General features: G+C 35.6%; 1 pseudogene across 1 annotated transcript in view; it reads left to right on the top strand.

Moving 5' to 3' along the window:
- LOC308642432 (steroid transmembrane transporter SLC22A24-like) overlaps positions 1 to 14,715 on the top strand; it is a 51,466-nt pseudogene extending 36,751 nt beyond the window's left edge. Inside the window, exons 7-10 of the transcript in view lie at positions 11,188 to 11,402; positions 13,001 to 13,109; positions 13,553 to 13,756; positions 14,655 to 14,715. The product of the transcript in view is annotated as a steroid transmembrane transporter SLC22A24-like (transcript). The remainder of the gene's footprint in view (positions 1 to 11,187; positions 11,403 to 13,000; positions 13,110 to 13,552; positions 13,757 to 14,654) is intronic.
- The last annotated feature ends 7,739 nt before the right edge of the window (positions 14,716 to 22,454 follow it).

Raw genomic sequence — 22,454 nt, 5'->3', positions numbered from 1 at the left:
CTTGGTTTCACATATGTTGGAGATGTGAGTGCCAGAGGATAGAGGGGTAAAACAAAACAAAACAAAACAAAAAACAACAATTTGAAGGAGGAAACCAGGTTTGTTGCTAGCTTTAGAAATCTATATGTTTTCTATTTCTCTTCTCATCCAATAGGTGGGGTTGTTTGTTGTAAGCTGGTGTCTCTGCTCTCGGGATGGTAGAGGTAACCTGGGTTGGAATCCTGGTCCTGATTCAGGGCACCTGGAAGTGGGGAGTGGCACCCACCAGTCCCTGCATGGAGACTGCAACTCATGGGTCTCCTTTTGGGACTGCTCATATGACTTTAGTGCTCGGTCCTATCTCCCTATCTTTCCTGGAGATTTCCCAGTTCATGGTCTCTCTGTTAGACTCCAAACTTTAGCCCCATCTCCCTCTCCCTTATCAGTTCCCAATTGAGGAAACGCTTATCCTGGGGCTCCCATGGGTGGCTCCCTGATCACACTGCACCCCTGTGTTGGGCAGCTACTGTGTTGGGTTACCTCCACTGGGGAGGAGGGGAGATACTAAAATACATTGCAAAACAAGTATCAGGAAAGCTATACTATTAAACACACCTGGAAATATATTCAACAATTTACAACAACCTGATAACCAAAAACACTTCAACAAGAAAAGATTGTACCCTACAAAATTCTTGACATAAAATTGGAAGAGAAATCCATCCCAACAGATGCACTAACCTCAAAACTGGAAATATGAAAAACTGTGGTAAAATAAAATCTCCAAAGGTTAATAACTCACAAGCAAAAGATATTGCAGTATATAAAATGCTGTATAAATAATTCAAAATAATAACTATTTTAAAAGAGGATTGAATACCAAGAAAAGTCAGGAAAACTGAATAAGCTAAGGAAGACATTACAGAATATGAATGAGAAATTCAACAAAATAAGATAGAGATATTGAAAAAAAACTAAAAAGAAATCTTGAAAACAAAAGGCACAGTGAGTCAAATAAAAAATGCAGCTGAAATTAAATCCTTTTAATGTATTAGAGCAGGTAGTAGATACTCAAAACTTGGAGATAATGTCATCATTCAGACAGTATTTAAGAAAAAAAAATGAAACTACAATAACAAAATAGAATATCTCCAGGACATTATGAGAGAAATTGAAGGCCCATAGACATTGAGTAATGAGAAAAGATGCAGGACTACCAGGTGCCTGAGAGTGACCATAGGCATCAGCACCCACATAAAACTTTCATCCACCCACCTGAGCAGATGTCCCAGATGCAGCTCCCACAAAGGACACCTGAAAGCTACCCAAACACTGGATCTGAAGCCATCACTCCTGTGTGGACCCCCAAGTTACTTCCATCTTGGGATTCTGCAGCAACAGAGATAGTCCCCTATGCACCATAGCCTGCCTGCACAAGGGAACGTCACCTAGGCTCAAAGAAAGCCAAAGACACACACTGCATGCCACATATCCAGTCTCTAAACTCATTTTCCAAAACCATTGCCATTCTCTCCCCGCAACCCGACCCCCATGGCTAAAAGCAAATGCCTCAATTTGGGGTCATCTTCATGAGCATCTTTAGTGGGGGCAACTCCAGCTAGCCAGGTTCCCAGTTTCTAACTCCTCCTGCTCCCCAGCAGATGCTTACCTGGCATAGTGACTGCCCAACACAAAAGAGCTCTTAGCGGGCAGGTGCACAGGATGCCCAAAGCCCCAGAAAGAAATGTCCTGTATTAGGAAGCAGCAATGGAGAGGGTGAGTGTGATAAGTTTAGAGACAAAAAGACTAGAAACTGGGAGTCCTTCAGGTGAGATAAGGAAATAAGACCAGGTCCTCACATCACAGGAGCAGGCCCCACAAGAGATCCTTCTGGTGCAGTCTCCCCTTGGGGACAAGTGGGTGTCACACCCCACTTCCAGGTGCCCTCCACCCAGGACCAACTCACCCTCCCCTGGTTACCTTCACCATACTGAAGGTGGAGATACCAGCTAGCAACAAAGGAACCCACCTATTGGATGAGAAGAGAAACAGGAAAGATACTGATCTCCAACCAACACAATCTGTATTCCTCCCTTCAATTTTTTTTTTCATTCTTCTCTCTCTATTCTCCTGCTCTCATATCTTCCACATATGTGAAACCAAGTTCTTTGCATGAATTAGGATATGAAAAATGAAGGGCTGGGGATGTGGCTCAGGTGGTAGACCACTCGCCTGGCATATGTGTGGCCCAGGTTCGATCCTCAGCACCACATACAAATAAAGATGTTGTGTCTGCCAAAAACTAAAAAATAAATATTAAAAAAAGGATATGAAAAATGAGATGACTGAATAGTAGGATATTACAGTTGTGTTGCATATCTTTTCTTTTTCTTTTTCTCCAATTTTTACTATTTTAACATTTTTTATATTTCTTAATATATATGTGTGTTGGTTTCTACTGTCTTCCCATTTACTTGTCTACCAAAAATTATTTTCCCTCTACTCACCTGCTACTAACTTCTTAGATTTCTCTTTCACGCTTCCTAAGATATAATAACTCTATATCCTCACTTTCTGCTTCCTCAGCATATCATCTTACACCTCACCTCCAGTTCTTTGTCCACCATCAGAATCTGTAAACCCTTTTACAAATCTACTGATTATATCATAAATAATAATTGAATTCACCATTTCTGTAAATTATGACCAAACTGTAAACATCTATTAGCAGCTATTTGTTTTTGTTTGGTATATTGTTCATGTTGGTATCTGTTAACGTTGTACTACCCATCAAAGGAGAGGTATTAAAATCCTACAGGGGCACTATAAGATTATAAGGTAAAATGGTAATGCCTTAGATCCACAACGCTAGAAGCGAAGACACACAAGCAACATGAAAAGACAAAGGAAGATAATGCCTCAAACAAATCAAGATACCACATTATTAGAATCCATGGCCAATACAGCAGAAGAAATTACAGACAAGGAGTTCAGGATGTACATAATTATAATATTCTGTGAATTAAAGGATGATATAAGAGAGCAAATACAGTGAGCAAAAGATCATTTTGACAAAGAACTACATAAGCAAATACAGGAAGCAAAAAGATCGCTTCAATAGGGAGATAGAGGTTCTAAATAAAAACCAAACAGAAATTCTTGAAATGAAAGAAATAATAAACCAAATTAAAAGTTCAATTGAAAGCATCACCATCAGATTAGACCACTTGGAAGACAGGACCTCAGACAATGAAGAAAAATATGTAATCTTGAAAAGAATGTAGAACACACAGTGAAAATGGTAAGAAACTATGAGCAGAACATTCAAGAAACATGAGATAGCAAAAAAGACCAAATTTAAGAGTTATTGATAAAGAGGGAGGCATAGAGTTTTAAACCAAAGGAATGGACAATCTACTCAATGAAATAATTGCGGAAAATTTTCCAAGCATGAAGAACAAAGTGAAAAACCAAATTCAAGTGGCTTACAGAATGCCAAATGTACAAAATCATAACAGATCTACACCAAGGCACATTATAGTGAAAATGCCTAACATACAGCATAAGGAGAGAATAATAAAAACCATGAGAGAAAGATATCAGATTACATATAGGGGAAAAACTAATTAGGATATCTGCAGATTTTTCAACCCAGACCCTGAAAGCTAGAAGATCCTGGAACAATATATATCAAGCCTTGAAAGAAAATGTATGCAAACCAAGAATCTTGTATTCAGAAAATTTAATCTTTAGATTTGATGATGAAATAAAAACCTTCCATGATAAAAGTTAAAATAATTTACAGCTAGAAAACCTGTAGTATAGAACAACCTTGGCAATATATTCTATGAAGAGGAAATAAAAAACAACAATGAAAATAAACAGAGGGAGGCATTACACTAAAGGGAAAACTAATCAAAGAAGAAACCAAGTCAAATTAAAGAACTAATTTAAACAAAATGGCTGGGAATACAAATCATGTCTCAATAATAACCCTGAATTTTAGTGGCCTAAACTAACCAATCAAAAGACATAGACTAGCTGATTGGATCCAAAAAGAAAAAAAGAAAAAAGAACCCAACAATATCCTGTCCCCAAGAGACTCATCTCATAGTAAAAGCATACACAGACTGAAGGTAAAAGGATGGGAAAAATCATAATATACGTGTGGACTGCAGAAGCAAGCAGGGATTTCCAATCTCATTTCAAATAAAGTAGACTTAAGCTAAATTTAATCAAAAAGGATAAGAAGGACAATTTATACTGCTCAAGGGAACCATACACAAACAAGACATAACAATTATAAATATATATGCTCCATTATTGTTCATCAAACAACCTTGTCTCAAGCTCAATTGTCAAGCTGACCACAATACAATAATTCTGTGTGACATTAACATACCTCTTTCACACTGTATAGATCTTCCAAAAAAGGTGAACAAAGAAACTACAGAACTCAATAATACATTCAATTACATAGACATAATTTATATGTATATATAAAATATTTCATCCTTCACTGAGTGAATGCACTTTCTTCTAAGCAGCACATAGATCCTTCTCTAAAATAGACCATATATTATGCCACAAAGAAACTCTTAACAAATACAAAAAGTAGACACTACCCTGCATTCTATCACACCACATTGGAATAAAATTAGAAATCAATGGTAAAATTAAGAATAAAAACTGCCCCAACACTTGGAGACTGAATAATATGCTACTGAATGAACAATGGGTTGCAAAAGACATCAAGGAGGAGACTAAAAAATTCTTAGAAGTAAATGAGAACATTCATACAACATATTGAAATCTCTGGGACACTATGAAGGAAGTACTAAAAGGAAATTTCATTGCATGGAGTTTATTCCTTAAAGGAAGAAAAAGTCAACAAATGAATGACCTAATATTACATTTTAAAGCTCTAGAAAAAGAAGAACAATTCAACATTCAAAGCAGTAGAAGACAGAAGTAATTAAAATCAGAGCTAAAATCAATAAAATTGAAACAAAAGAAAAAATTGAAAAAAAACCCCTTAGCCATGCTAACAAAGAGAAGGAGACAGAAGACTCAAATCACTAACATACTCATGAAAAAAGAAATATTAAAACAGACACCACAGAAATACACTATATGATTAGAAACTATTTTGAAATCTTGTACTCCAATAAAATAGAGAATATTACAGGCATTGACAAATTTCTAGAGTCATATGATTTGCCCGAATTGAATCAGGATAATATAAACAATTTAAACATATCAATTTTAAGTAGTGAAATAGAAGACACCAACAGAAGCCTACCAATTAAGAAAAGCCCAGACCAGATGGATACATAGCTGAATCTACAGGACCTATAAAGAAGAAATAATACCTATACTTTTCAAATTATATTGTTAAATGTAAAAAGAGGGAGAATTTCCAAACTCATTATATGAGGCTAATATCACCCGGATATCAAAACCAGACAAAGACACAACAAGGAAAGAAAACTTCAGGCCAATATCTCTAATAAACATAGATGTAAAAATTCTCAATAAAATTCTGGCAAATCAAATACAAAAACATATCAAAATGATAGTGCTCCATTATCAAGTGAGGTTCATCCTAGGGATGCAAGGTTGGTTCAACATATGGAAATCAATAAATGTAATTCATCACATTTATAGACTTGAAGATAAGAATCATATGATCATCTCAATAGATGCAGAAAAAGCATTTGACAAAATACAGAACCCATTCATATTCAAAGCACTATAAAAACTAGGGATAACAGGAACATATCTCAACATTGTAAAAGCTATCTATGCTAGACCCTAGGCCAACAACATTCTAAATGGAGAAAAACTGAAAGCACTCCATCTAAAAACTGAAACAAGAAAGGAATGCCCTCTTTCACCACTTCTTTTTAACATAGTTCTTGAAAAACTGGCCAGAGCAATTAAAGAGAAGAAAGAAATTAAAAGAATATGGATAGTAAAAATAAGAACTCAAATTAGCGCTAATTGCTGATGATATGATTCTATATCTAGAAGACCAAAAATTTAAACAGAAAAATTCTAGAACTAGTACATGAGTTCATCAAAGTAGCAGGATACAAAGTCAACACCCATAAATCAAAGGGATTTCTGTACATCACTGACAAATACTCTGAAAGGGAAATGAGGAAAACTACCCCATTTGTGATAGCCTCCTCCCAAAATAAAATACTTGGGAATTAACCTAACAAAAGAGGTTAAAGACCACTATAACAAAACAATAGAAGGCTAAAGAAAGAAATTAAAGAAATCTTTAGAAGATGGAAAAATCTCTATTGTTCTTGGATAGACAAAATTAATATTATAAAAATTACCATATTACCAAAAGCACTATACAGATTTAATGGAATCCCAATCAAAACCCCAATGAAATTTCTCATAGAAATAGAAAAAGTGGTCATGAAATTCATCTGGAAAAAATAAGAGACCCAGAATCACTAAAGCAATCCTTAGCAGGAAGAGTGAGGCAGATGGTATCAATATACAAGATCTTAAACTATACTACAGAGCAATAGTAACAAAAACAGCATGTTATTGGCACCAAAATACAATGGTAGACCAGTGGTACAGAATAGAGGACACAGAGACTATCCCACATAATTACTGTTATATTATACAAAGTTGCCAAAACATATTGTAGAAAAGATAGTGTCTTCAACAAATGGTGCTGGGAAAACTGGAAATCCATATGCAACAAAATGAAATCAAAGCCCTATCTCTCACCATTCACAAAACTCAACTCAAAGTGGATCAAGGACCTAGGAATTAAATCAGAGACATTGTGCCTATTAAAAGATAAAGTAGGCCCAAATCTCTATCATGTCAGATTAGGCCCCAACTTCCTTAATAATACTCCTATAATGCAAGAATTAAAATTTAAAAATTAATAAATGGGATGGATTCAAAAGCTTCTTCTGAGCAAAAGAAACATCTTGGGAGCAAATTTTTACCACTCTTACAATGGATAGAGTGCTAATCTCTAGGGTATATAAGGAACTCAAAAAGCTAAACACCAAAAAAACAAAAAACAAAAAACAGAAAACAAATAGCCCAATGAATAAATGGGCCAAGTTAACTGAACAGACACCTCTCAAAAGATGATACACAATCAATCAACAAATATACAAAAAATGTTCAACATCTGAAGCAATTAGAGAAATGCAAATCAAAACTACTTGAGATTTCATCTCACTGCAGTCAGAATGGCAGCTATTAAGAAGACAAACAACAAAAAGTGTTGGTGAGGATGTGGGGGAAAAGGCACACTCATACATTGCTGGTGGGACTGCAAATAGGTGCAACCAATATGAAAAGCAGTATGGAGACTCCTTGAAAAATTGGGAATGGAACCACCATTTGACCCGGCCATCCCACTCCTTGGTCTATACCCAAAGGACTTAAAAACTACATACTACAGGGAAATAGACATATCAATGTTCATAGCAGCACAATTCACAATAACTAAATTGTGGAACCAATCTAGATGCCCTTCAATAAATGAATGGATAAAGAAAATGTGGTATATATAGATAATGGAATATTACTCAACAATAAAAGAGAATAAAATCATGGCATTTGCAGGAAAATGGATGGAGCTGGAGAATATAATGCTAGGTGAAGTAAACAAATCTAAAAAAATGCTGAATGTTAACTCTGATATAAGGAGACTGATTCATTGTGGGGTTGGGAGGGAAAACATGGGTGGATTAGACAAACTGCAGATAGGGCAAAGGGGAAGGGATATAAATAAGGGAAGGCATATGGCATTATAAAAAGATGGTGAAATGAGATTAACATCATTACCCTAAGTATGTGTATAAAGACAGAAATGCTGTAAATATATTTTGTATACAATCAGAGATACAAAAAATTGTGCTTTATATGTGAAATATGAATTGTAATGCATTTTGTTGTCATATATAACAACTTAGAATTTTTTAAAAAAGAAATACTACACACAAAAGAACTTGCAAACAAACTACAAAGCTCTGCAATTGATTACACTCACTAGAGGAGCAGTTACTAATTTTTAAATTTAAATACATGAAACAAATGAAAATGGCAGAAAATAATTATGATCTCTTCATAAGAACTCTGAATAAAAAGAGCTCAACTTCAGCTAGATGTAGACTATCAGAATGTATTTAAAAACAAGACCCAGGTATATGCTGTTTGTAAGATTCATCAACAAAGGTAGCCATAAGCTGATAGAGGAAGAAAGAAAATTATATTCTATGCTAATGGAGTTAAAAAAGTAGTTGTCACTATACTCATATGTAACAAAGAGATTTCAAGCAAAAGTTAATCAGATGAGACAAAGAAGGTTAGTACACACTTGTAAAGAGTACAATCCAATACGAAGAGATAACCATTGCCGCAGTCTGGCTGGGCACAATTCAGGAGCCACTTGTCAAAAGAAACAAACTTTATTTTTAGAACTACAAACTCCAAACAAAACAGCTCCTCAGGAAAAAACCCTCAGAGCCCAACTGCCACCACCGGCTTCCCACAAGCCTCTCACCCCCACACAAACCTCACCACCTCCCACAATCCTCCTGTTCTTGAGGCCGATTGGCTGGGTTGCGTGGGCGGAGCCAAAGAAGTCCTCCAATGAGCAGCTCCGTGGAGGAGCCAATCAGCTAGATGTTGCTGGGGCCGCTGTGAGCCAATCATCAGCTGGCAGTCTGAAGGGCAGGGAAACAGCCCAATGAACATCACCACAGAGGAGCCAATCAGCTAGATGTTGCTGGGGCCGCTGTGAGCCAATCATCAGCTGGCAGCTGGTTGCTGGCAGCTGGAAGTTTGCTGGGGCCCCTTTGGCTGTGGCTCTCAACAAACCATAGTGATATTTATGGCTAAAGTAAATATCAGTGCACCTAATTACCATGAAATAAATTCTTCTTGACATTAAGTCTAAGATAGACCTGAATGCAATAATACTGGTGATTTCAACTTATCCCTCTCATAAGATATAAAATCAACAGATATGTTATGGCTTGGGAATGAAGTGCCCCGCCAAAACTCTTGTGTTAATGTTCTGAGTTGGAATTATTTAATTATGAGAGCTGTAACCTTATCATAGGAATTATTCATTTGATAGATTAATAATTTTTTTATTTTGGGGGTACTGGGGATTGAACTTAGGATCACTTGACCATTGAGCCATATCCTCAGCCCTATTTTGTATTTTATTCAGAAGCAGTGTCTCACTGAGTTGTTTAGTACATTGCTTTTGCTTTTGCAGGCTTTGAAATCATGATCCTCTTGCCTCAGCTTCCCACGCAGCTGTGATTATAGGCATGTGCCACCCCCCCATATGGGTAATAATTTGAATGGACTAACTGGGTGTTACTAATAGGTAGATGGGATGTGGCTGGAGGAAGTAAATCTCTGAGGGTGGGACCTTGGAAACTATATCTGATTTCCCTGGTCCCTCTTTGTCTCTCTGTGTTTCCTGATTACCACAATGTGAACAATATTCTGTCATAATGTTCTTTCTGCCTTATCTTGGGCCCAGAGCAATGGAGACAGCTGACCATGGACTGAACCTCTGAAACTGTGAGACTAAGTAAACTTTTATTCCTCTAAATTTCTCTAGTCAGGTATTTTGCTTAGAGCAACAAAAACAACAAACACAACCCTTTTGATCTAAATAATACCATAAATTGAATGTACCCAACAGAAAATTATAGGCTATTTCATCCAATAACAAGCAAATTCACCTTCTCTCAATAGCTCACTGAACATTCTCCAAAATAGACCATATTTTAAGTTACAGGTGTTTGAAAATACAAAATAATCAATATAATCCCTTTTATCAGATCATAATGGAATTCAATTAGAAATAAACACGAAATTATATAAGCACATGGGGAATAAATAATCCTCTTTTTAAAAGAAAAGGGTCTTAGATTAAATGATAAGAGAAAGTTTATAAATTTCTAGAATCAAACGAGAATAGTAATACAACATTAAAAAAGTTCTGGGACATTAGGCAGAGTTGTTGCTAAGAGTTTAGAGACCAAGTCAATAAAACTAGAGATGAGAAAGGCGATATCACCACAAACATTTTTGAAATCAAGTGAATCATTAGGGACTACTTTAAAAACTTATATTCCAATAAATTTTTAAATCTAGAAGATAATGACAATTTCTAGACATCTACGACTTACTCATACTGAGAAAAGAGAATATAGGAAGCATAAATAGAACAATATCAGGGAATGAGATTGAAGACATAAAGGAAGCTTTCAACAAAGACAACTAATGTCAATCATCATCAAATTATATCATAAAATAGAAAGTGAGGGAACACTTCCAAATTAATTCCTTGAAACCAGTATCAGTATTATCCTGATGCCAAAACCATGAGGAAAAAAAAAAATACAGACCAACATCTCTGATGATTATAGACACAAAAATCCTTACTAAAAATATTAGAAAAATGAATTTGAAAACACACTAAGGGGATTGTACACTGTGATCAAGTTGAATTAATCCCGGGATGCAAATTAGTTTCAGCATATACAAATCAATAAATGTAATTCTCTCACTAAGTTGCCCAAGGTGGCCTTGAACTTGCAGTGCTCTTGCCTTGGTCCCCTGAGTCACTGGGATTGCTAGGTGGGCACTACTGCACCTGACTAGGTCATTGTACTCTTAAAAACCAGGAAACACATGGGAAACTCTTTTCCCTAGTGCCTTGCACCCTTACTTACTAGGATTAAGGTGAAAAAGGACTCCATACCAGGGATCAAACAAGAGAGACTCACTGTTGCAAAGAAACAATTTACCTAATTTCCAATGTCCACCCCTATCTATGTTCATTCCTTTATCCCCTTAAATTGAATGATTAGCTCAGATTTCAAATTACCTTTTTCTGCCTAGAATTAAGCAGTTCAAAAATTAACTTTTACTGGAATATGTGTGTATCTGCTATATATTCTTTTGTGGCCTCAGTAAAAATTATAGCAATAAAGATCCCATGGTAATTTATGGTAATTTAAGATCACTGCCTTAAAAACAATTGTTCTATTATTCCATTCTATAATTATCATTGAATATTTATCATCTTGAGCCAATATAATTATCATGTAGGAGTCTCCTTCAAACTCTTAGGGAACGTTCCTTAGGCTCTAAATGATATTAGATGTCTCTTTCCTTTCACTTCAGATTTTCAAATGCTGTATCCTTTTATGGCCTCATACTCAACCTTTAGCACCTGGGGAGCAATATCTTCCTGTTCCAGGTTCTCTTTGGAGCCATCATGCTCACAGCCAGCTTTGTTTCCCTTTGGACTCTGAATTACATGGGTCGTCGGACAAACCAGATATTTTTCTCATTCCTGGCTGGAGTTTCCATTCTAGTCAACACATTTTTGCCCCAAGGTGAGAGAGACAAAGGTTTGGGGAAAGAAAGTGTTTCCCTCATTCCTTACGAATTAAATTATCTTACCTGCCTGATGCACAAGAATACCATTAAAAGCCAAAGATTCTTTGTAGTTAATATGAAGATTTGAAATGGATTATGGCAAGCACTTGGCAGGACTTAGGCTCCAACTATGCCTATGTCCTTAAGGTATGGTTCAGACACAAAGCTGTCCTGACCACATCCAAGATGAACCTGAACAGCAGTTCCAATGGTACAAAAGAGTGTCTTTAGAGGAGGAGCTAACAACGTGCCTCTGGCTAATGACAATTTTCATAACAATCCTGGAGGATGTAGGCCTTGCAACTGCATCTCCAAGTGGGCATGTGATACTCTTCCTGAGACTCTTCCTGATTTTTAAGGCCTCCCTAACTCAATATATTATTAGGAAAGGTTTCTTGTATTCAGTGAAATAAAAATCCTTTGTCTTCAGACAGAAAGCAAGACCACAGCAGGAGTAAGGGAATCATTTAATCTTAGTATGTCTTCTAATCTGTTTTGTAATTTGTCCTTAGAGAAGAAATGAAAAATGACTTCTACTTTTACATGTAATTATAATGCACCAATTAAAACAATAAATAAATGAAAGGAGAATCAGTAGAATAGAGGATCAGGGAGATGGAGGAAGAGAGTGAAGGGGAAGTACTAGGGGTTGAAATGGAACAAATTATGTCATATGCACTTATGAATGTATCACAATGAACCTCATTATTATATATAGCAATAATACACTAGTAAAAACACTAGAAACAGATTAAGAATCTAACCCAACCTATTTTACTAACTTACCCAAATGATCTCATTAATGATTGTGGGATTTCTGTGGTCACCATGCTCCACCATATTCCCAGAGCAGGAAAATATTTTGTAAGATTTCAGACTGGAAGTCTCCGTTCTTCTCCCCAAAAGACGTTTCCTGCCATACAGGAGAACAATCTGTATTCTTTTAAAGTCCTATTTTGATTATGTTAGTGAATTAAAAATAATCTGTTTAACCTCTGTTAATTCTGTAATTCAAAAGTATGTGATTAATACCCAGGATAACATTATTCACTTCTGAACAGACTTTCTCATATCAGGCCTTTAAAATCCTGAATTATTGCCTAGAACTTGCCTCTCTTCACATTGTCCAATCCCTTTGTCACTGTGTGGAGGAGGACCTGCCCCACATCACACATTGTTCCCATACTCTTAGTTCTAAGCTGTTTAAGACGCGGATCATAAACTCCTCAGTTTTTGTTCACATATAGTTCTAGGCCCTTCAGAAAATGCCCTGAAAAAATGATGGAATTAATAAAACAAATATTTCCTGATTTCTCTATTTCCACCATTATGAGCAATACTTAAAAGTGCAGAGAAAATTGAAGCAAGAGATTTAGACCCTTTTGTTTAGTGTTCAGCAGCTCATCAACCTCTCCATCATCTCTGAGGGGTTGCATTTTGTCTGTCATTTGTTTCTCACCTGCAAAAACTACAGCAGAATCACCTCACAATTAGTTAGGGAAAGACAGATTTCTTCAGCCAAGATTTTTTATTCTCCCTGGTCTCTTCTCTCCAGAAATGCAGACTCTGCGTGTGTCTTTAGCAACTTTGGGAGTTGGATCTGTTTCTGCTGCCATCACTGGTTATGTTGTTCACCAAATTGAGCTCCTCCCCACTGTATTCAGGTACAAGAGCTCAAAGACCTTCTATCTGCTTTCCAAACAGGACTTTCTGAACTAATTGACACTTAATGCAGGAATAAAAATGAGGCTGCTTATGTGTCCAAGACATGAATTGTAATACAAATTTTAAAAGCAACTAATAATCCACAATTATTTAAAACAGACTTTATGCCTCACAATGTGCCAAGTCTTTTACTGCAGTTTTTCACTTAATCTGAAGAGCCACTCTACAGGATTGGTGCTATGAATATTCTTGTTTTAATTATGGTGAAACTGATTAATTAGAAATCAATAGTGGTCAATATCACAATTAAGAGCTGGTTTTCAAAGCCCGTATGTTCAGTAACTCTGCTGTTTTGTCTTCCCAAATGAAATGGAGTTGACAAGTGACAACATATATACAGATTTGTACAAGATTTTCTTTGTTTTGTTATTTTCATCCTAAGGTCAATACTGATGGGCATCATTTCAGGATTCCACAGAATAGGGGCAATAGTGGCTCCTCTCCTGATGACCTTCCTGGGGTATTCTCTCCATCTGCCCTGGATCATCTATGGAGTCATCACCCTCCTTTCTGGCCTTGTTATCTTGCCCCTTCCAGAGACCAGGAATCAGCCTCTTGCTAACACCATCCAGGATGTGGAAAATAAGTAAGTAAATGCCCTGGTCATCACCTGAGTAGGAAGTGACTATGTTCTATAGCTCTGTGATGAAGAAGCAAATGACCACTTGCAGCCATCTGTCCTACACATAGACTCAGATCTGAGCTATTTTTGCTTGACCCATGTCTTTAATTCAGTAGCAACTCTCCTCTACCCACAAAGCTGTATCACTCCTCTTGAGACTAGATCACACAGATCATCTTGCACCAGTCCTTTAATAATGAAAAGGTCAAAATTAGTCGTACTGTGAAGGGCACACGCTCTCTACCCTTAAGGAAAGCACACTGATGATGTTTTCTTATAAATATGTGAAGACTCAAATACTTAATTCTCATACTTGTGGTATTATCAGGCATTAGTCCAATGAGTGCTCAATATATTATGGGGAGGAAATGAGCATGCCTCAAAGATACAAACTTGATTACTGCTTAAGTCAGAAAGGATTATAGGACTAAAACAGAACAACCTTACTTATAAACATGACAATATATCTAAAGGAAGTAGATCCTATAAGATTTAATCCAATTTAAAGCCATGTATAGTGAAAATTTTAAGGAGAGAGAAATTGAAAAAGTGGGATGACAGAATTTGAAATGAGGAAAAATGAAAAAAATGTTTTCCTCAGAAATTCTTAATTTCACTTTGACTTTTTTCCCCCAAAAATGTCATTAACCAAATGTATAAATTGACAAGGTAAGAGTATCAATACTCAACACTGTCTTCCCAGGCATTCCCAGATATCAAGGCCTTTCCCAGCACAATGGTGTCTAGGGAGTACTGAGATAGAACAATATCAAGTAGAACTTGTTACAAAGCTCATCATCTAGCATGGAGGATATGTGCACTTATTCTACATCTTTGCTTCTTTTTTTATTCTTCTTCCCAGCACACAATATTCAAGAAAAGTAAAGCAGGAAGATACCTCCACAAAAGTAACACAGTTTTAACAACTTCCCAAGAGTTGATCCAAAGAAGAATAAAATAAGAAGTAAAAAGTCAAGATTCTTCTTTATGCCAATAAAACTAGTCAAAAATATAATGGACAAATGGATGCCACCTAAAATCACTCAATATACAAATTTTCTCAAAATAATTTATGATTTTTTTGTAATCTCACCAAACAATTGTTGGTTTGAAGGAAGGCATTGCAAATAGTTTGAAGTTCATCTTGAAATTAATACTAGAAAAAGAAGCCTTGTTTTCATGATCCAGCAATCCCATCACTTTGTATACATCCAAAAGAGGTAGAGTTTGTATGCCAAAGAGATACCTGCACTTCCATGTTAATTGTAGCACACCTCATTGTCCTTCAAAGTGTGGCTATTTTAAGAAAGTGTATTATATTACATGAAATGGAACACTACTCAACCATATAAATGAAGAACATTCTGCCGTTTGCAATAACACAAATGAACAGGGATGAGATTATGTTAAGGGATGTAGGAAGTACAAACAGAGAATGACAAATACCACATAACTCACTCATATATGAAACCTGAAAATGTTGATCTCAAAATACAGTAGGATGGTGATTTCTAGAGACTGGAGCACTTGGGTGGGGGGAGTGAATGGAAGATGTTCAAAAGATGCAAAATTACAATTAGGTAGGAGAAGTAAGTAAAAAAGATCTATTGTGCAACATATTGACTATAGTTAATGACAGCATATTGTATTCTTGAAAAATGCTGAAAGGATGGCTGAGTGCTATTGCCACAAAGAAATGAGGTAACGCATGGGTTAATAAGCTACATTTAACCATTACACAATGCACATGAACTGCAAAACATCATGTTGTACAAAATAAATACTTATAATTTTGTATGTCACTTTGAATAGATAAAATTTGAAAGCAAGAAAAGGAAAAGGAGTAACAAAGAGGCTGGTTCACATATCATGAAACATGTGCTACATTTTATCAAATTACAGGAATCCAAAAAGTAATAGTAAATGTCACCACAAATCATAATAATTACAAAAAACATACCATGTATAAATCAACACTTAATATATGAAATTTTTGGCACCAAAAAAACACTTATCAATTGAAATATTCTGTAATAAATAGTATTTATTAGCTATCTGGGAATAAATTTACAAAAATATTTGCAATGACTCTATTTGTGATAATATTTTATTGTTTTTCCCCGGATTCTTTCTGGCTTCACAATTTAAAACACTAATATGAATCACTTTATAATATTATAAATATTATCAGACACTAAATCACTACTGATATGATTGATGAATTCAACATATACATATGTATATGTGTTTAACATATAATTAGGAATAAAATTATACTTCAGTGCAAAAGTGGGCAAAAGCAAGAGCAAATAATTCTCAGAGGGAAAAAGCCACATAAAAATAAGTATAAGAAAATATTTCTAAATTTGTGATCAAATAAATATACACTAAAATGAAATACCAACTCTCACTTGCCAAAATAACAAAAATTATTAATCCTATTATTTATTCTGCTACAGTAAATAAAAATTCACACAACACATTATCTCAATACAAATTGCAAAGCCATAGTGATCAAAAGAATATGGTACTGGTATAAAAACAGACACACACAGCATTGAAACAGAACAGAAAATCCAAAAATTAATTTCCAAATTTATAGACATCTGATGTTTTACAAGGGCACCAAGAACATACCTTGAAGAAAAGATCATCACTTTAACAAATCATGCTGGAAAAACTGGATATACACATATAGAAGAATGAAACTACACCCTACTTCTCATTACACACAAAAATCAACTCAAAGTGGATCAAGGATCTAAATGTAAGTGCTGAAACTATGAAACTACTGAAAGAAGTCTTAAGGAAAACCCTTGAAAACATTGAAACTGAAAAAAAAAATAACAATTTTTGGATAGATCCTCCCAACACACCAACAGTGAAAGCAAAACTAGACAAGATAATATCAAACCAAGAAGTTTCTGCACAGGAAAGGAATCAGTCAACAGAGTCAAGGCAACCTACAGAATGGGAGAAAATATCTATAAACTATTCATCAAAAAAGTGGTGATTGAAAGGTGAGTGACTCACCTGAGACGGAGATTCAACCAAGAGATTTATTGGGGGTCTGTCCCAGGGGAAGAAAAGGAGAGGCAGAGAGCAGAGAAAGGAGTGGAGGAGGGTAGAGAGGAAGAGAGCAGAGAGCAGAGGAAGAGAGCAGAGACAGAGAAAGAAGAGAAAGAGGCCAGGGAGTGTGAGCTTGCAAGCCTTGGCTTAAGAAGTGCTGCATAGGTGACATGGTGGGTGCTGATTGGCAAGGTGACTCAGGAACTGCTAGCAGACACTGTGTCTTATGGGGATTGGATGAGGAAATGTTTCAATTTGACTGCTCTTTGACTTTGCACCCTTTAGAGAAGAGGGGAAGGGTAAGGGATTACACAAGACTGAAACTTAACTTTGGTGGGGAGTCTTCCACACACCCAACAGTGATGATTGGGTGATAACCACTCAATAACAACAAAAAGCTGATTTCAAAATAGGCAAATGGTCTGAATAGATGTTTTCCAAATGGCCAACACTAGTCATTAAGGAACTGCAAATCAAAACTACAATAAGATATCATTTCATCCCAGTTAAAGTGGATATTATCAAAAAGATAAAAATTACAAATGCTAGCCAAGATCCAGAGAAAGGTTAAATTTCATACACTGTTGATGGGAATATTAACTGGTATAGCCATTGTGAAAAATGGCGTGGTGAGTGCTCAAAAAACTAAAAGTAGAATTATCCCATGATCCAGTAATCTCACCACTAGGAATATATATCCAAAGCTAAGGATATCATTCTATCAATGAGATATCTGCATGCTTATGTTTACTACAACACTATTCACAATAGACAAGTTATGGACTTAGCAAGATGTCAAAGATAATCATTTGAATGAAATTTTAAATGAGGGGATCTGGGGGAGTGTGGTGGTCTATGAGGCTCACTGCTAACCATGTAGCAGTGATGTCCCTGAGTCAGATGGATGCCACAGATGGGGTCTGGCCAGAAGCAAGGTGGCCTAGGCTTTTGCTTCCTTAGAAGCAGGTGGCACCCAGCACTGAAGTAGAAAACCAGAGGTGTCTCTCCCCAACCTCAGCCTGGGCCAAAGGAAGACAGGCAACTAGGGTGGCTGGAGAGGGGTCCACTGCCCAAGAATGGGAATTCTATTCACTCAGACATGGAGATAATTTAATTGCCAGGAGCACAGTTATCATTGTTGAGTTGGCTAGTGCAGGGAAAACCAACATTCTTTACAAATTTTCTGTGAGTTAAGTTGTAAATAGTACCATAAAAGGTAATGTAGAAGAGAGGATGGTGAAAAATACACATTACTAATGTTGGATATTGATGACCAGATGATCAATTCATTTTCCCTGGAACACTTATTATGCTAACATAGAGTTTGTAATAGCTGTTGTGGAAATAAAGAGGGCTTCTATAACTAGAGAAGAACTCCATAAAAATGTTCAGTGCATCAGAACCTAAAAATAACTAGGATTATTAATTTTTGTTAACAATCAAGATGTTAAAGAATTCATGGCTTTAGCAGAAATCTCTCACTTTTTGAAATAAGTGAGGTTAATTTTTCTTCCTTTTGAAAAGTTTTAGATCAGTTTATGATAAATATATCTAAACCATTAACTTTTGCAGCCCTTTGGTAAAGCCCACCTTTTTATTGATAAAGAGTCTATGAAAAGAACTGGGTATATAACTTAGCTGGTAGAGTGCTTACCTTGCATGCACTAGGATCTGGACTCAATACCCAGCACCACACAAAAAAGTTTTTGGAAATAGGACACTAGAGAACTTATCATCTTTGTATGTGATATCATCCATTCAAGAATCACCATGTCAATGGGGACTCTTATTAGAAGTTGATAAATATATATAGATGAAAGGCTTAGATGTATTTATCTGGGCTGAGGACTTAGCTCAGTTGGTAGAGTTCTTTCCCCACAAGGCCTTGGGTTCAATCCCCACCAACAAACAAAATTAAATATATTTATCTAATGGTTTAGATGTATTTATCATAAACTGATCTGACTTTTTTGGTGGATATATTTATTATAAGTTGATTTAAATTTTTTGATAGGAAGAAAAATCAACATCACTTATATGAAAACAAAGATAAAGTCTTACTTTCCAATTTATTTTCTCTTATTTTCTTTCAAAGTAAGATAGTAAAGTTGTGATTGACAGTTTCCCCATAATGAATCTATTCAGGACATGGTGTAGCCTGCAGCAAATAAAAATTGAAAGGAATATATTTTTTACATTAAGAGTTTTATTATCAGTATAACCCTCTGTAGTTGAAGGTTGATCCCTTCTTGTTCCATTCAGTCAAAATAAAACTTAGCACATATATTGTTTCCAGTACTTGAAAATGTAGTAACTATTTATATATAAAGTACTTCACATATTATTGTGTATGTATTATGTATACATCTCAAATTCAAGTTAATGGCTTTGATTTATATTCTAAAGAAAAGCAGATAACAAAAAATAAATAATAACTTCCTTAGTTATAACCCTAAAAAGATAGGTACTGGCATTGGTGGGAAGTTCCATTTTGTTCTTTTCCTCAGGCTTTCCACAATATACCAATCAAAACCCCAAATCGCTTAATGACTCTTAATAAATAAGGAAATAAAATGGAAAAAAACTTGAGAAAAAGATGTATATATACACAATGGAATATTATTCAGCCATAAAAAGAATTAACTCTTGTCATTTGCAGCAAGTAGAGAAAATGATGTTATGTGAAATAAGTCAGGCAATTACTGGAATAAGAAAGACAACTTGTGAATGTTTTCACTCATTTGTGGAAACCAAAAACCAAAAATAGTTAATCACATAGCAGTAGAGAGTATAGAAGTCACTAAAGTTTAGGAAAGGGGAAGTTGTTCATCTTTCTGTCACTGAGAAAACATATCTGAGAAAATAAACTTAAGCGGGTAAAATATCTATTTTGGCTCACAATTTTACCATGGTTGCTTGTTCCTGTTGCTTTGTCAGCAAGGCAGTTCACCATGGCAGGGAGTGCTTGGTAGAGCAAAGCTGCTCATCTCTTGGTGACTGGGAAGCAGAAAGTGATAGAAATGAGTTGGGATCCCAATATCTCCCTTAGGAGCACAGTCCCAGTGACCTAATAGCTTTCAACTAGGTTCTACCTCCCAAAGCCACCATCCCAATAGCCACCTCTCCACCCCTCCATCTTCTAGAGTGCAAACCTTCAACACATGAGCTGTGGGGGAACACCTAAGTTATGAACTATACTGGGGGAGTAGCTCTAATGTCCTGTAGTGTGATAGGAGAACTACAGTCTATGCAGTCTATGGCAATTAGGTACATATTCCAATATAGCTAGAGAACAAGAATTTGAAGGTTCCAATACATAAATATGACAATATTCAAAGCCATGAAAATGCTAACTATCTTATTTGATTGTTATACAGTGCATATATATATATATATATGAAGTTACAATACTGTACTCCATAATGAGCACAAATACACACCAATTAGAAAAAATAAAATTAATTTTTTACAAAACAGATACTATAATTTGCCAGATCTATTGAGATGATATGTTTTCTTTCTTTTTACTTTCCAAGTATGGAAAAGTACAGTGATGAATTTTCAAATGTTGAAGCACCCTTGTAATTCTACAATAACACAAACTTGGACATGATGTTTGGGTTTGTTTTTCATAGAATTCACCAGTGAATCTATCTGCCACTGTAGTTTTTAATTTTATTTCATTTGTCTTTTCTTAAAGGTGGAATTAAGATAGTTTTACCTACAAACTTTATTTTTTTAGTAGATATATGAGGCTGTTAATATTGTCTACTTCTTTCACAGTGATTTTTGTCTTAAGAATTTTAAAATGCAAATATTAACCATAGTAAATTTTATTACAATTATTTTGAAGTCAGAGGCAGGATTAATGTTTTTCTGAATGCAAAGAACCTTCCTCTATCATCATACACAGAATGGCTTGGAAATTATATTGTGCTTTTAACTCTATAATGTTTCTTTATGAGTTCAGCCTAAAATTATAAGTCAAAATATCACTGAGGGGTGAACCTTATAATACACCAAAGTCACTCAGATGACAAATAATATTTTTGAATAAAAAGTGGTGTCAGCTGCTTTATATAATTCCTGTACTGTCTAATGTTCATGCAAAAGACAAGAACCGTAGTACCACACAAATTCTCAACAAAAAGCATTTTGACTCTTGTGAGAATTCACTCAAGGAGACCAATATTCCCTTCCAGGGACAGTTCCCCAGTAAGCTAATGACCTCCTACTAGACCTCACTCCATAAAGTGTCCACCACCTCCCAATACTACAGCCAAGTTCCTAAAAGAAGAACCTCTGGGGAGACAGACAACACCCAAACCATAATAAAATCTATTGCCAGTTTTTATTTAGGTTTGTGTTATTTGTTTGTTTGCTTTGCTCTTGAGTTGTTTGAGTTCCTAATGTGGTATAGACATCAGCCCCTTGTCCAGTGTATAGCTTGAGAAGACTTTCTCCCATTCTGTAAGTTGTCTTCAGGCTGTTGATTGTTCCATTTGCTGTGCTGAAACTTTACAGTTTGATGCAATGCTGTTTGTCTAGTTTTGCTTTCTTGCCTGTGCTTTGGGGATCATATCCAAAAAACTTCTTGTCCTGTCCACCATATTTAAATATTTCTTTCTTAAATTTTTTGTAGTTGTAGATGGACATAATGCCTTTATTTTATTTGTTTATTTTTAAGTGATGCTAAGGATCGAACCCAGAGCCTCATACATGCTAGGCAAGCACTTTACCACTGAGCTAGAACCCCAACCCCATATTTAAGTATTTCATGTATGTTTTTCTCTAGAAACTTGGTATTACATTTATGTCTGTAATTCATTTTGAGTTGATATTTTTGTGTTATAGGAGAGAGAGATCTGGTTTTGTTCTTCTACATGTGGACATCTAATTCTCTCAGCAGCATTTATTGAAGAAATTTTTCGTTTTCTTTTCTTTTCTTTCTTTCTTTTCTTTCATTTTTTACTAATGTGTGTTCTTGGCACATTTGACAATGATCAGTTGACAGTCGATGCATTGATTTACTTCTGAGTTCTTTTTAGTTCCATTGATCAATGTGTGTGTTCTTATGCAAATAATATGCTGCTATGCAATCCAGGAGCTTCTGTGTAACCTAATATCTAGAGAAAACTCTAATAGAATTCTTTAAGTGAATTCATGCAATAGATATGCTCATGAATTAATATCAGATTTTAGTATTACCTACCTATGTGAAAAGACAATTGCAAAGATTAAATATGCACAAGTTCATTATGGATCATTATTAAAACATGAATATGTAACATGAATTTGAGAGGTAGCACTAACTTTGAATTCAAATAAATAAAATGTCTCAAAGATAATTTAATTCTCATTGGCAGGCTTTTAATACAAAAATTCATACTCAATTATTGTTATAGTTTAGTCTTGTCAAAAAACTAATTAGGGAGGAATTACACCTGTCATGTTGCACAATGTCTCTAGGCCTCAGTGTCAGAGCGGACTCCCAGCTACTTGTCTACAGAGGACCTCTTGGTGACGGAGTAGGACCACCTGCATTAGCACCCATGCAAGACACCTGGCCATAGCCCATGGGCTGGAAATCTGG

Source organism: Spermophilus citellus, assembly GCF_964194105.1.
Source record: "Spermophilus citellus genome assembly, chromosome: 2".
Classification (NCBI taxonomy): Eukaryota; Metazoa; Chordata; class Mammalia; order Rodentia; family Sciuridae; genus Spermophilus; species Spermophilus citellus.
This window is presented reverse-complemented; position numbering and strand designations above follow the sequence as displayed.